Source organism: Kogia breviceps, chromosome 1 (genome assembly GCF_026419965.1).
Source record: "Kogia breviceps isolate mKogBre1 chromosome 1, mKogBre1 haplotype 1, whole genome shotgun sequence".
NCBI classification, from domain to species: Eukaryota; Metazoa; Chordata; class Mammalia; order Artiodactyla; family Physeteridae; genus Kogia; species Kogia breviceps.
Genome location: NC_081310.1, coordinates 184,103,021 through 184,116,097, shown reverse-complemented (window position 1 = coordinate 184,116,097; position 13,077 = coordinate 184,103,021). Strand labels below are relative to the sequence as shown.

Genomic DNA, 13,077 nt, shown 5'->3' with positions numbered 1-13,077 from the left:
GAGGACCCGTGGGAGCCAATGGGGACGTGGGAATGCAAGGGGCAGGCCTGGAATGTGGGCTGTAAAAGGGGGTGGGGCCGGGCACCCGGTGGGTCGGCTCTAGAGGCCAAGAAGCACCAGGGGCTCCTCCCGACTCAGGAGGTAGACATGACCCCCCTGGAGCTGAGGGAGAGACCAGAGCAGCCTCCCCAGCTGCGAGGTGTTGGGGAGGCCCCCTTCCCCTTCCTTCCTGGCCCCTGTTTTCCTCTCCTATCTCAACCTCTGCTGGCCCAGTCCCAGGGAAGGTGAGCTAGGGGCAGGGGCCCTGAGCACACCTGTCCTTCTCTCTCCCAGCAGCTCCCAGCACGGGCAAGAGATCAACATCGTGGTCATCGGCCATGTGGACTTGAGCAAGTCCACCACAAATGAGCGTCTTACCTACAAGTGCAGGGGTGTCAACAAGAGGACCATCGAAAGGTTTGAGAAGGAGGCCTCCGAGCTGAGGCTGCTTTGCCTGAGTGTCCCCCGCCCCCTTTCCAGCCTTGGTTTCCCTGGGAGGGAGCCCTTATGCTGGGGGAGAGCACAGCCCGCTCCCGCTGAGCACCTGCTGGGCTGCTAGGTGCTTTTCTTAATCATTCCAGGCAGGTGGTGTGGCTGCCATCTTCCAGGTGAGGAAATGAAGCTCGGGAGGGTTAAACAGCTCGCCTGAGGGTGGCACCAAGGTTTAAATTCAAGCGTGCCACACTGTATCTCAGGAGGTAAAGCTGCATCCCCATTTAAAAGGGGGAAAAGGATTCATTTGCTGTGCGTCTATTATGGATGTTGAGGCAGCCCCTGGAGATACAACGGCGAACATAACAAGCCTTGTCCCCCGGGAACTCTTGGTCACAAACCATTGCGCCACACGACCAGCTCAGTAACTGTGTGGGTGCTGTAGGAGCCCAGGGCAGGGATCATGAACACGGCCTGGGAGGCCCTGAAGGCTTCCCAGAGGAAGGGACCCCCTCTGGGTCCTGAGGGAATGAGGAGGGTATCCATGGGCCACGAGGAGACAAGAACAGCAGGTCAGAGCACCTCAGGTGGAGTGCGGTTGATGAAAGGGGGACATGGGCCTTGACAGCCCTGCTAAGGAGTCTAGCCACTGTCCCTGCAGCCACTAAAGGACTGCAAGCAGGGGAATGACGGGGTCAGACAAGTCTTTTAGGAAGAGCACACTGGGGGCAGCAAAGGGACAACAGACCAAAGGGCCCAACACTGCGGGCTGGGAAGCCAGTCAGCAGGTTGTTGCAGCTGAACAGGTGAGCAAGAATGCTGGCCTGGGCTCAGGCAGCAGCAGTGGCATGGAGAGTAATGGATGGAGTCCAGGGGCGCGGAGGTGGGGAATCCACAGGACTTAGGGGTTAGCTCTAGGTAAGGGGGTGAGGGAAGAAGAGGAATTCCTGGCTTGAGAAAGTGGATGGGTGGTGAATACCAGAGGCAGAGCTGGTCTGGGTCTGAACGAGACTGCCCTAGATGTGTGACGCTTGAGGTGTCCACGGGGCAGCTGTATATTGACGTCTGGAGCTCGGGAGGGAAGCCCAGGTTGGAGACTAGACCACAGGAGCAAGCAGGGCACATGCTGTGGGAAAGGGTGAGGGACAGAGCCCTGGGACGGATGGAGAAAGAGAAGCCCATGCAGGAGAATGAGAACGGAGGCCCAGGGAGGTGGGTGGAAAACCTTGGAGAAAGTTGAAGAAGCATGTCAACGAGATGGGAGGGGTTGGAGAACCAGCTGCTGCAGAGGTATAAATAAGGAGGATTGAAAAAAGACAGTAATTAACAGGGCATAAATTTGTGCCATCGGCTACATAGATCCTGTTTTCCTACTCTTGGCTTCCAGAGGTGCCGTCAGTTGCTGTGGAGCCGCTTATGTGGCAGGGGCCAGTCAGGAAAGCTTTAGAACCCTGAGAAAAGACGGGCTGGCCCAGAGCCAGTATGGTGGAGCATAACCGAGAAGTTCATGGAGAAACAAATGACCAGATGTGGTGGTTCTTGAATTTTGGGGTCTTAGAAACCCTTTATACTCTTGCAGGGACCCGAAAGAGTTTTTGTTTATGTCAATTAGACATATCTACATTTACCATATTCAAAATTAAAACTGAGTTTTAAAAATATTTAATTCATTTAAAAATAACAGTGTGGGGACTCCCCTGGTGGTGCAATGGTTAGGAATCCACCTGCCAGTGCAGGGGACACGGGTTCGAGCCCTGGTCCGGGAAGATCCCACATGCCGCGGGGCAACGAAGCCCGTGCGCCACAACTACGGAGCCTGCGCTCTGGAGCCTGCGAGCCACAACTACTGAGCCCGTGTGCCACAACTACTGAAACCCGTGCGCCTAGAGCCCATGCTCCACAACAAGAGAAGCCACTGCGATGAGAAGCCCGCGCCCCGCAACAAAGAGTAGCCCCCACTCGCCGCAACTAGAGAATGCCCGTGTGCAGCAACGAAGACCCAACGCAGCCAAAAATAATAAATAAATAAATCTATTTTTAAAAAATAACAGTGATAAACCCCTTACATATTAAATAAATATCATAGTTTTGTGTTTGAAAAATAACTATTTTTCAAAACAAAAAAATCTTAGAGCAGTGGCATTGTTTTACATTTTTTGCAGGTATCATTAATGTCTGGCTTAAAGGCAGACAGCTGGATTCTCTTATCAGCTTCTGCATTAAATCTGTTGTAATTTCATATCATGTAGCCTCTAGAAAACACAGCTAGAGGACCTGGAACCACTCTTTGAGAACTGCTTATCTAATATATATTCTAAACTGTGGGAGACTTTATACAAGTTCCTAAGTCAGGACACCTGGGTTCTAGTCCTATCTCCTAATAAACTAATTCATTTTCTTGAAGAATCCACCTGGTCTCTGGATTCTCCTGATCTCTGCTCTGCCCTCAGGGCCTAGCACAGCACTTAGAACTGAAATGAACAAATGTTCAGGGTCTCCCAGCTGGCAAGAGATAGAGTACACCCTAGACCAACATGGTAACCTGTATATGCTACAGAATTTTTAGTAGCCTCATTTTCACCAGTGCTGAAAGAAATTCAACTTACCCAGGATCCCAGGGGTAATTCTCAGTCACAGCTACCATTTAACACAGGGTAATGGTTAAGAGCATGAACTTTAGCGTCAGATGCCTTGGGTTCAAATCCTGCCTCTGCTGCTTATTACCTGTGTCATCCTGAGCTGGTCAGTTCATTTCTCTATCATGTCATCTGTACAACGGAGGTAATAAAACTTCACTGAATCGCTGTGAGAATTCAATGAGATAATCCATGTTAAGTACTAAAAGCAGCACCAGGTACATGGTCAGCATTACTTACATGTTTGCTGCTGTTAATTCAAGGCTCACTGTGGCCCTGGGTCATTCTGACTCTAAAACTTGCTCTGAAAGAAAAACTTAATTGTACAAGTAATACATTCTATTACTTTAAAAATTCAAAGGCATCTCCATACACTGCCCTGTTACTGTCTCCTCTGACTCTCAGCTTCCTTGGGAACTTTCTTCTTGGTCGGTAGGCAGCTTTGGAAGGCAGAGTCACCCTGGGGTTTTCCCTTCCACTCCTGGCCCAGATGGGCAAAGGCTCCTTCAAGTACAGCTGGGTGCTGGACAAGCTGAAGGCGGAGCCGGAGCATGGCACGCCATTGACATCTCCCTGTGGAAGTTGGAGACCAAGACACACTACATCTGGGGCTTCCCAGGTGGCGCAGTGGTTGGGAATCTGCCTGCCAATGCAGGGGACACGGGTTCGAGCCCTGGCCCAGGAAGATCCCACATGCCGCAGAGCAACTAAGCCTGTGCGCCACAACTACTGAGCCTGCGCGTCTGGAGTCTGTGCTCCGCAACAAGAGAGGCCGTGACAGTGAGAGGCCCGCGCACCGCGATGAAGAGCGGCCCCCGCTTGCCACAACTAGAGAAAGCCCTCACACAGAAACGATGACCCAACACAGCAAAAATAAATAAATAAATAAATAAATTTATAAAAAAAAAAAAAGAAAAAAGAAAAAGACACACTACATCACCAACATCAGTGTCCCAGGTCACAGGGACTTCATCAAGAACACGATCATGGGCACCTCGCAGGTACCACCAGGGGGCGCTGTCTGCTCTGCCAGGGGGGCCCTGCTATGGGGATGGCCGGTGGTTGTTCTAGGACAGGTCTGAGTTGGACCTTCCTCTCTGACCCTCAGGCCAGGCGGACTGCGCTGTGCTGACCGTGGCAAGTGGTGTAGGCGACTCTGAGTCTGGCGTCGTCGAGAACAGGCAGACCCGTGATTATGCACAGCTGGCCTATACACTGGGCGTGAAGCAGCTCCTGGTGGCGGTCAACAAGGTGGACATCACAGAGCCTCCTCGCCGTAGGACGCGCTTTGAGGAAATCAGCAAGGAGGTGAAGGCCTCTCTCAGGAAGATCGGTTACAACACCGAGGCTGTTGTCTTTGTGCCTATCTGAGGCGGGCTTGGGGACAACATGACAGAACCCAGCACAAAGGTGAGGGCGGCTGGGGGGCAGGGCCAATTACATGAGACTTTCCAACTCAAATCTTTGGGCTTTTCCTAGACTATAATGCCTAGGATTTGGAGTGTGCTTCTAAGCCAGTCACTGTGAGTAACCTCCATCCCCGTGGGATACATGATTTGATTCCCATTTTACAGAGGAACAAACAGAGGTAACTCAAGACTACATGACTAGTAAGCATAGAGCTTCACTGTCCAATATGGTAGCCACTGATTATATGTGGCTATTTAAATTATTAAATCAAATAAACGCAGTTCCTTAGTTGCATTAGCTACACTTCAAGTGCCCAACAACCATATGTGGTTACCATATTGGACAGTGCAGTTATGAAATATTCCTGTCACTGCAGAAAGTTCTATTGGGTAGTGCTAGCAGAGTCTAGAATTCTAGCCCATGCTCACTGCGTCTAAGCTAGCCTACCTCTCAAGTCGGGTTAGGCAGTTATGGGGGGCAATATAAATGTCTAAGATATAGTCGCTGTGCCCGTGGATCCCAGAATCTAGGAGGGTTTAACATTCCCAGATGAGTGTCACCCTACTGAGGAAGTCTAGCTCTAGCAGCAGACCTGGGTTCATGCCCCATTTCCCCCCCTTGCCCACAGTTAAGGGACGAGTGAGGTATTAATGCTCTGGGGTTTAGGACTCACTTCATGGGGTTGTGGCAATTACCTGGGAGACTCCACATGGGCACCTGTTCACACAAACAGTTGGAGCTCAAGCGCTAACTGCTACTACTTACTGCATTTGCCTAAAGCCTCCCTTTTCTATAACTGACTTGAGGATTCTTAAGCTTTTGCTCCCATGTACATAGCTATCCTTTTCTGACTATAAAAATAATGTCTAACTTTTTACAAGGAGCATTTCATGCAGATATGAAGCACAAACTGCAATCCCATGGCTTAACAGATAACCTAGTTTTCATGTCGTTCTTTCTCGACGTTCACAGCTGGACTCAAACTAAACATAATATTCTAAAACACTTCGAATTTTAAACATTGCCTTGCCATTTAAACATGTCCAGGGACTTCCCTGGTGGTCCAGTGGTTAAGACTCCACGCTCCCAATGAGGGGGCCCAGGTTTGATCCCTGGTCAGGGAACTAGATGCCACATGCTGCAGCTAAGAGCCCCCTTGCTGCAACTGAAAGATTCTGTATGACAGCTAACGATCCCACATGCCGCAACTAAAAACGAGCCCGCGTGCCGCAACTAAATATGCCACATGTCACAATGAAGATCCCGCATGCTGCAACTAAGGCCTGGCACACCTAAATAAATAAATACTTTAAACATGTTCAGTAGTTAATGGGTGTGTTTTGTATTCAATTTCAAAATACAGTATTTTGTTTAGCCGTATCCATTATTAATTGAAAATGGTGATTAATGATAGAAGAAATTACTATGTGACAGATACCAGACTAAGCACTTTACACATACAGAACCCCATGAAGAAGGTTTTTTTTTTTTTTTTTTTTTTTTTTTTTTTGCGGTATGCGGGCCTCTCACTGCTGTGGCCTCTCCCGTTGCGGAGCACAGGCTCCGGATGCACAGGCCTAGCGGCCATGGCTCACGGGCCCAGCCGCTCCGCGGCATGTGGGATCTTCCCGGACCAGGGCACGAACCCATGTCTCCTGCATCGGCAGGCGGACTCTCAACCACTGCGCCACCAGGGAAGCCCCAAGAAGGCATTTTATTCCCATGCAAAATAAGAAAACTGGAACACAGTTAAGGAATAGCCCAAGGTCACAAGCTTCTAAGAATAGTGTTTCTAATTTTATTTAAAATTGCCGTAAGCATTTTGGTAAATAAATGTTTGCATGTGTCCTCGATAACTTAAGTAGTATAATCCCTAATGAAACAATGGGTAGGCATTATTTTGGAGTCTTCTGACATATCCTGCCCAATTGTCCTTGAGAAAGATTAGAACTGCCATTGGCAATGTGCTCCTTTGGACAGTATTTGAACTTCTGCACACAGGGCACTATGCTTGGTGCTGAGGGTACCACAGTGAATAAGAAGCAGCTCTGCTCACTGCACTCACAGTCTTGTGTGTGTGTGTGTGTGTGTGTGTGTGTGTGTGAGTGTGTGTGTTGGGAGTGGGGAATAATATCGTGTATGTTGACAAGTGCTGAGAAAAATCTAAAAGGTAAAGGGACAAGCTAAGAGTGCGTTAGTGGTAAAGGGGGACTCATCTAAAATTACAAATCTGGGGCTTCCCTGGTGGCGCAGTGGATGAGAGTCCGCCTGCCGATGCAGGGGACACGGGTTCATGCCCCGGTCCGGGAAGATCCCACATGCCACAGAGCGGCTGGGCCCGCGAGCCATGGCCGCTGAGGCTGCATGTCCGGAGCCCGTGCTCCGCAACGGGAGAGGCCACAACAGTGAGAGGCCCGCGTACCACAAAAAATAAATAAATAAATAAAAAATAAAGACAAATCTGAAGCTTTTGATGCCTGTTTCCCCATACTGACTTGTTTGTTTGTTTGTTTTTGGCTGCATTGGGTCTTAGTTGCCGCACGCGGGCTTTTCTCTAGTTGTGGCGAGTGGGGGCTACTCTTCGTTGTGGTGCTGGGGCTTCTCATTGCGGTGGCTTCTCTTGTTGCAGATCACGGGCTCTAGGTGCACGGACTTCAGTAGTTGCAGCACGCGGGCTCAGTAGTTGCAGCACGCGGGCTCTAGGCATGGAGCTTCAGTAGTTGTGGCACATGGGCTCAGTAGTTGTGGCTTGCAGGCTCCAGAGCGCAGGCTCAGCAGTTGTGTCTCCTGGGCTTAGTTGCTCCACAGCACGTGGGATCTTCCCGGACCAGGGATCAAACCCGTGTCCCCTGTATTGGCAGGTGGATTCTTAACCACTGTGCCAGCGAAGAAGTCCCACCCACACCCTGAGTTTTGTTACACATTTCAGCTAGTCAGATAAGGGAGTTTCATGCTCATGTCCTTTAGAGCATTTATTAGGCACCTACCATGTTCTAGATGCTAAAAGAACAAAGCATGCAGCCAGTGGACTAGATGGTAGACTTGGAGTTTAGACTCAGCTCTCAAGTACCTGTGACATTGAACTCCTCAGTTTCCCCAGCTTTAAGATGGAGATGATGCCAACCTCAAAGGCTGTGCAGGTCTGTGAGTTGGCGCAGAGCTAAGTGAGTTGCCAAGTTCTTCACATTAAGTGAAGAGCTCATCCTCGTTGAGGAGGCCGGTGTTTGATAAGGAGTTGGCCTCATTATCAACTCCTGTTTTAACCATCTGCCAGCTATTGGTCCTTGGGCGACCTACTTCTGACCCTCAATTATCCCCTCTGGAAAAAGAAGGAATACTTTAATTTTTTTACAAGTTTGAACTATTTATACAAAATTGCTTATTAAATTTTTTCAAAGCCCCCTACCTCTCCCCTCTCCCCCATCCTCTATAAGAGTTGAGTGTTAATAGAAATGGTAGCCTTCTTCCTTGGGCCACTAAGTTTTGAGTCCATGAGGTGAGATGTGTTCAGTGTGGCTTCCGTACTGCATAGCTTTGCTTCTCTTCCATGGAAGAAGGCTTCCTTGACTGGAGCCACCAAAACCTTCCCTGATGCCCCTTCTCCACCCTTTCACCCATAGCAGCTGTTGCCTCTTCCCCTTCTGAGAGTCTCACTAAGAACTGAGAGTTCACAGAGCTTGCTGTGAGTGCCCTCAAGGCCAGGGCACCTACCCCTCTCTACAGTGCTGTGGTAGGGGCGGGTGTTTCCTTTGATACAGGTGGGATACTGAAGTTTTGAAGCCTAGACGTTTGCTCAAGGACCTACAGCTGAAAGGAGGAACTTCTTCAGGATTGCAACTGTCTGCCTGACCTATAAGTTCCAAGTGCGGACAAGCTCTTGGTCAGCCCACCTGGCCCTTAATATCAACCAGCTTGATTCTTTCTGTATGTCCTCTGTCATAGATTTCCAGTTAATTGATATATCTTTGAAGGCAAAGATGATGTCTCTGATGAGCTTTGGGTAGGGTTTTTAGAGGGGTAAATACAATGTCTGCTTAAAAGGCCTGCATACAATGCACTGTCATACTGAAAGTCAGCACAGGCTCCGCGCGCAGGCTCAGCGGCCATGGCTCACGGGCCCAGCTGCCCCGCGGCACCTGGGATCCTCCCGGACCGAGGCACGAACCCGTGTCCCCTGTATCGGCAGGCGGACTCTCAACCACTGCGCCACCAGGGAAGCCCAGCACATTCTTTAGGGTACTTCGGTTGGGGAGCATCTTAGTCTTTAGAAGGTATGAGCGTTAGCGTATTTGAGTCTTGTTTTCGTTCTTATTACTAATGTTTACTTAACTTTGCTGAACATTAACAAGTCCTTTCTCTTCTCTGGACCTCAGTTTCCCCATCTGTATAATGAGCAGATGGAATGAGATGTAAGGGCTGTTCAGATTCTAGGAATCTCTGCTTCCTAAAACGTATGGGCTCAACTCAGGGGCAATGCCTGCGAGATTTGGAGTAATTGCCACCATTTAGTGGGCACATAGTACGTATCAAGTACTGTGCTTGGTGGACTGAGTGTGGTCTTTTGTGTCTTTACACTGGTCTGCCAGTAGGCAGTGATATTGCCTGTTCACAGATGAGGAAGCCCAGGCCCAGAATGCTTAAAGAAATTCCTTGAGGTCCCATGTTAAGTGTGGGCTGGTACCTGGGACAGGCTTTCTCAGGGCTGAGTAAGGTGTATATTTGGTTGCTTTTCCAGATGCCCTGGTTCTGAAGCTGGAAAATTATCAGGAAGGAAGGGAACGTGGCAGGCACGATGCTACTAGAAGCGCTGGACTCCCTCATGCCGCCTGCCTGCCCTACAGACGAGCCCCTGCGGCTGTCCCTGCAGGATGTCTACAAGGCTGGGGGTGAGCACATGCTGGGTGGGGGTGCTTGAGGTTGAGGACCCACTAGGCTCTGGTTTCTCTGTCCCTCCAGGTATTGGCACCGTGCCCGTGGGCCAAGTAAAAACTGGCATCCTCAAGCCGGGCATGGTGGTGATCTTTGCACCCTGCAACATCACCACCGAGGTCAACTCTGTGGAGATGCACCGCAAGGCCCTGGCTGAGTCCCTGCCTGGTGACAACATGGGCTTCAATGTGAAGAACGTGTCCTTAAAGGACATCAGGCAGGGCAACGTGGCAGGGGACAGCAGGAATGACCCGCCCTTAGAGATGGGAACTTCCTCTCCCAGGTGAGAAAGCACACTTACGGGTGTCCTCCTGAAGTGGCCATACCGTCCTGAGACCAGGATGGGTCACTGGGTCATTCAGGAAGTGGTCACTGAGCACAGGCTCCATGCTGGGCTCTTGTCAGCAGTGTGGGTACAGTCAGTCTGGGTTAGTACCCCGACTCTGCAGTGTATTTGCTGTTCGCCCTTGAACGAGATGATGCATTTTGCTGACCTGGTTAGTTTCCAAAGTATGATCTTGCTGCCTCAAAGCAGTGGTTCTCAAACCAAGTGCATTAGAAATCACTGGGGAAGTGTTTCAAAAATTCAGATTCCTAGAACACTCCCTAGTGGTTCTGATTCAGTAGGTTTGTGTGGAACCTGGGAATCTGTATGCTTGGGCCTCTCGGGTGTTTCCTTGGCCCAGAGTCAGAATATGAAGCCCTTTCTTTTTTTTTCAATTTGGCCACGCCACGTGCCATGTGGGATCTTAGCTCCCTCTACAAACCTGCGCCCCCTGCAGTGGAAGTGCGAGTCTTAAACACTGGACTGCCAGGGAAGTCCCATGAAACCCTTTCTTAATGCAATGTCTAGCACATTTTTCTTTTTTAAAATTAATTAATTAATTAATTAATTAAGTTTTGGCTGCGTCGGGTCTTTGCTGATGCATCGGGTCTTTGCTGATGTGTGCGGGCTTTCTCTAGTTGCGGCAAGCGGGGTTACTCTTCATTGTGGTGCACGGGCTTCTCATTGCAGTGGCTCCTCTCGTTGCAGAGCATAGGCTCTAGGCGCCTGGGCTCAGTAGTTGTGGCACGTGGGCTTAGCTGCTCTGAGGCCTGTGGGATGCTCCCGGACCAGGGATCGAACCTGTGTCCCCTGCATCGGCAGGCCGATTCTTGCCCACTGTGCCACCAGGGAAGCCCCTAGCACGTTCTTCTTTGTGCATGTGGAGGCTAGGACGACCTTGCAGTGATCTTGGGATTATTAAATGATGTGATGTATAAAACAGCTGACCTGGGGCCACCTAACAAGTTAAGTAGCTATTATTATAATCCATTTGTCTAAAAGGTGGGGGGGGAAGTAGTACACATAATAATATCTATCACTCATAGACATCATTTATACCCAGCTCTGCCACTTCCTCGCTATGAAATTTGGGGTTACACAGGTTCCCTGCTGTGAAAATTAAACTGAAATGAATGACCTTTGCTTTGCACGGAACTTGGTATACCCTATAAACATTCAAATATTCACTCTAATTTAAAATGTGTCCAAGGCAGCAGACCCCTTAGCTGGTTAGAGCCACCTCCTTTGAAGGATGCTTGGCTAATACCCTCCTCATCCCCCGTCCCCCCCCCACTTCCCCCCAGTTCCAGGTGATCATCCTCAACCATCCTGGCAGCATTGCAGCTGACTACTCCCCAGTTCTGGACTGCCACAGCGCTCATCACCTGCAAGTTGGCAGAGCTGAGAGAGAAGCTTGACTGGCACTCAGGCGAGAAGCTGGAAGACAACCGTAAAGCCCTGAAGTCTGGGGAGGCAGGCATCACCCGGATGATTCTGAGCAATCCCATGTGCATGGAAAGCTTCCCTGAGTACCCACCCCTTGGTAAGGCCCAACAGCAACTGGCCACCGGGGCTGCTCCCTCCCTCCTCCCACCTCCAGGCAGCCAGTTGCCCAATGTGTCACACCTGAGCTAGGAAGCAGAACCTGGTCAGAGGATCTGAGTGCCAGGTTAGAAGGGCCCAGAAAGAGAAAGCAGCTTGTCTAGTGTCACACGGGAAGGCAGGGGCCACTTTTGAGCCTTGCTAACTCAAAGTGTGGTCCGTGCACCAGCAGCATGGGAATCCCCTGGTTAGAAATGCAGACTCTCAGGCTCCATCTCCAGACCTGCTGAATTCAAATCTTCATTTTAACAAGATCTCCAGGTAACTGAGGTGCAGATCAAAGTCTGAGAAGCACTGACCTAAAGAAGGTGAACAGTAAAGAGATTAGTAGGGACTTTTTTTTCCTTCCACTACTCTCTGGTACGGTGGTTTTCAAATCTAGTGGATTACCAGAACTACTGATGGAGCCTATTAAACCCAAAGTCTCAGATGCCCCAATCTCTTAGACTCCCCATTTATCTTAGGCATGACTGGGCTTGAAGCCCAAGAACTTTCTGAACTCAATACACAGGGAATGGCCCTTCCTACTCTGCGCTAGGCTCTGTGCTACGTGTTAGGCTGTCAGGGTCACCAAAGCCGTGGAGAAAAAAGCAGCTACTTGAGGCAGAGTCACCAAGGCGACCATAAAAGCCGCCCAAAAGTGAGTGGTGATGGCTCCTCAGGGCCCTCTAGGCCAGGGGAAGCCCAGGAAGAGCCACACCCGGGGAAAGAGTGGCTCAAGGAGAAGACTTGGACTTGCTCTTCTCTTGCCTGGGCTGTCCTAAACCTGCCCCTGCTAAGTGGGTCTTCTTTTCGCTGATGAGTTTCGGGCATGGGGATAAAGCACAAGTCTTTTTGCCTCTGCTTCTACGGACGTGGATGTCTCAAGCAAGGAGGAAGCGGAGGGGTGCTGGGTCTCATCCTGCTCCTCTGCCTTCCTCCTGGGGGCCTGACTGGTGCAAGAACCAGAGAGCTGGGGTCACAGGGAGGAAAAGGTGTAAAGGGAAAGCCGGGGGCAGCTTTTGGCCCTGGCTTAGTTCATCAGTTCCTAGAACAGGACTGGACTCTGGTGTTAGACCCCCTGGCTTAGTGTTTATAAACGTTACTGAATGTCTGTGTGCCTTGTGTGTCCGTCTATTAAATGGGAAAGCAATAGTATTTGCCTCCACAGGGATGTTGAAGTTTGAGTGAGCTGGTACCTACTGGGCACGGCATATCATTATCAATTAGCTATTCCTCATTACCTACCACCTGTGGATACTGCTGTCAAGCGCCTCGGCTGGAGAAAAATTGTAGTGGGAGGGAATGAGATGGGAGTTCTTGAGGATAAGCTTTTATGTATCGTCCTAGGTACATGTTTCCCTGAAATTATTTTCTCTACTTTGATGATTTCAGAGTTACAGAGAAGTTGCAAGAAGTCCCACATATCCTTCCTCCAGATTCTCCAAATCTTAAATTTACCACATCTGCTTTATTCTTTTCCCTCTAAATATGCATTTTTTTCTGAACCGTTTGATAATAAACTGCAGATATGTTGCCCCTTTCTTCCAAATACCGAATGTGTATTTCTTTTTTCTTTTTTTAATAGCAAGTAGTTTGAAAGTTTACTGAGGTTTTTAAAATTATTATTATTTATTTGGTTGCACCAGGTCTTAGTCGTGGCTCGCCAGCTCCTTAGTTGAGGCAGGCAGTCTCCTTAGTTGTGGCACGCGAACTCTTAGGTGC

General features: G+C 49.7%; 1 pseudogene; it reads left to right on the top strand.

Annotated features, from left to right (window-relative positions):
* Positions 1 to 361: 361 nt before the first annotated feature.
* Positions 362 to 12,017, top strand: LOC131755643 (elongation factor 1-alpha, somatic form-like; annotated as a pseudogene).
* Positions 12,018 to 13,077: the final 1,060 nt, after the last annotated feature.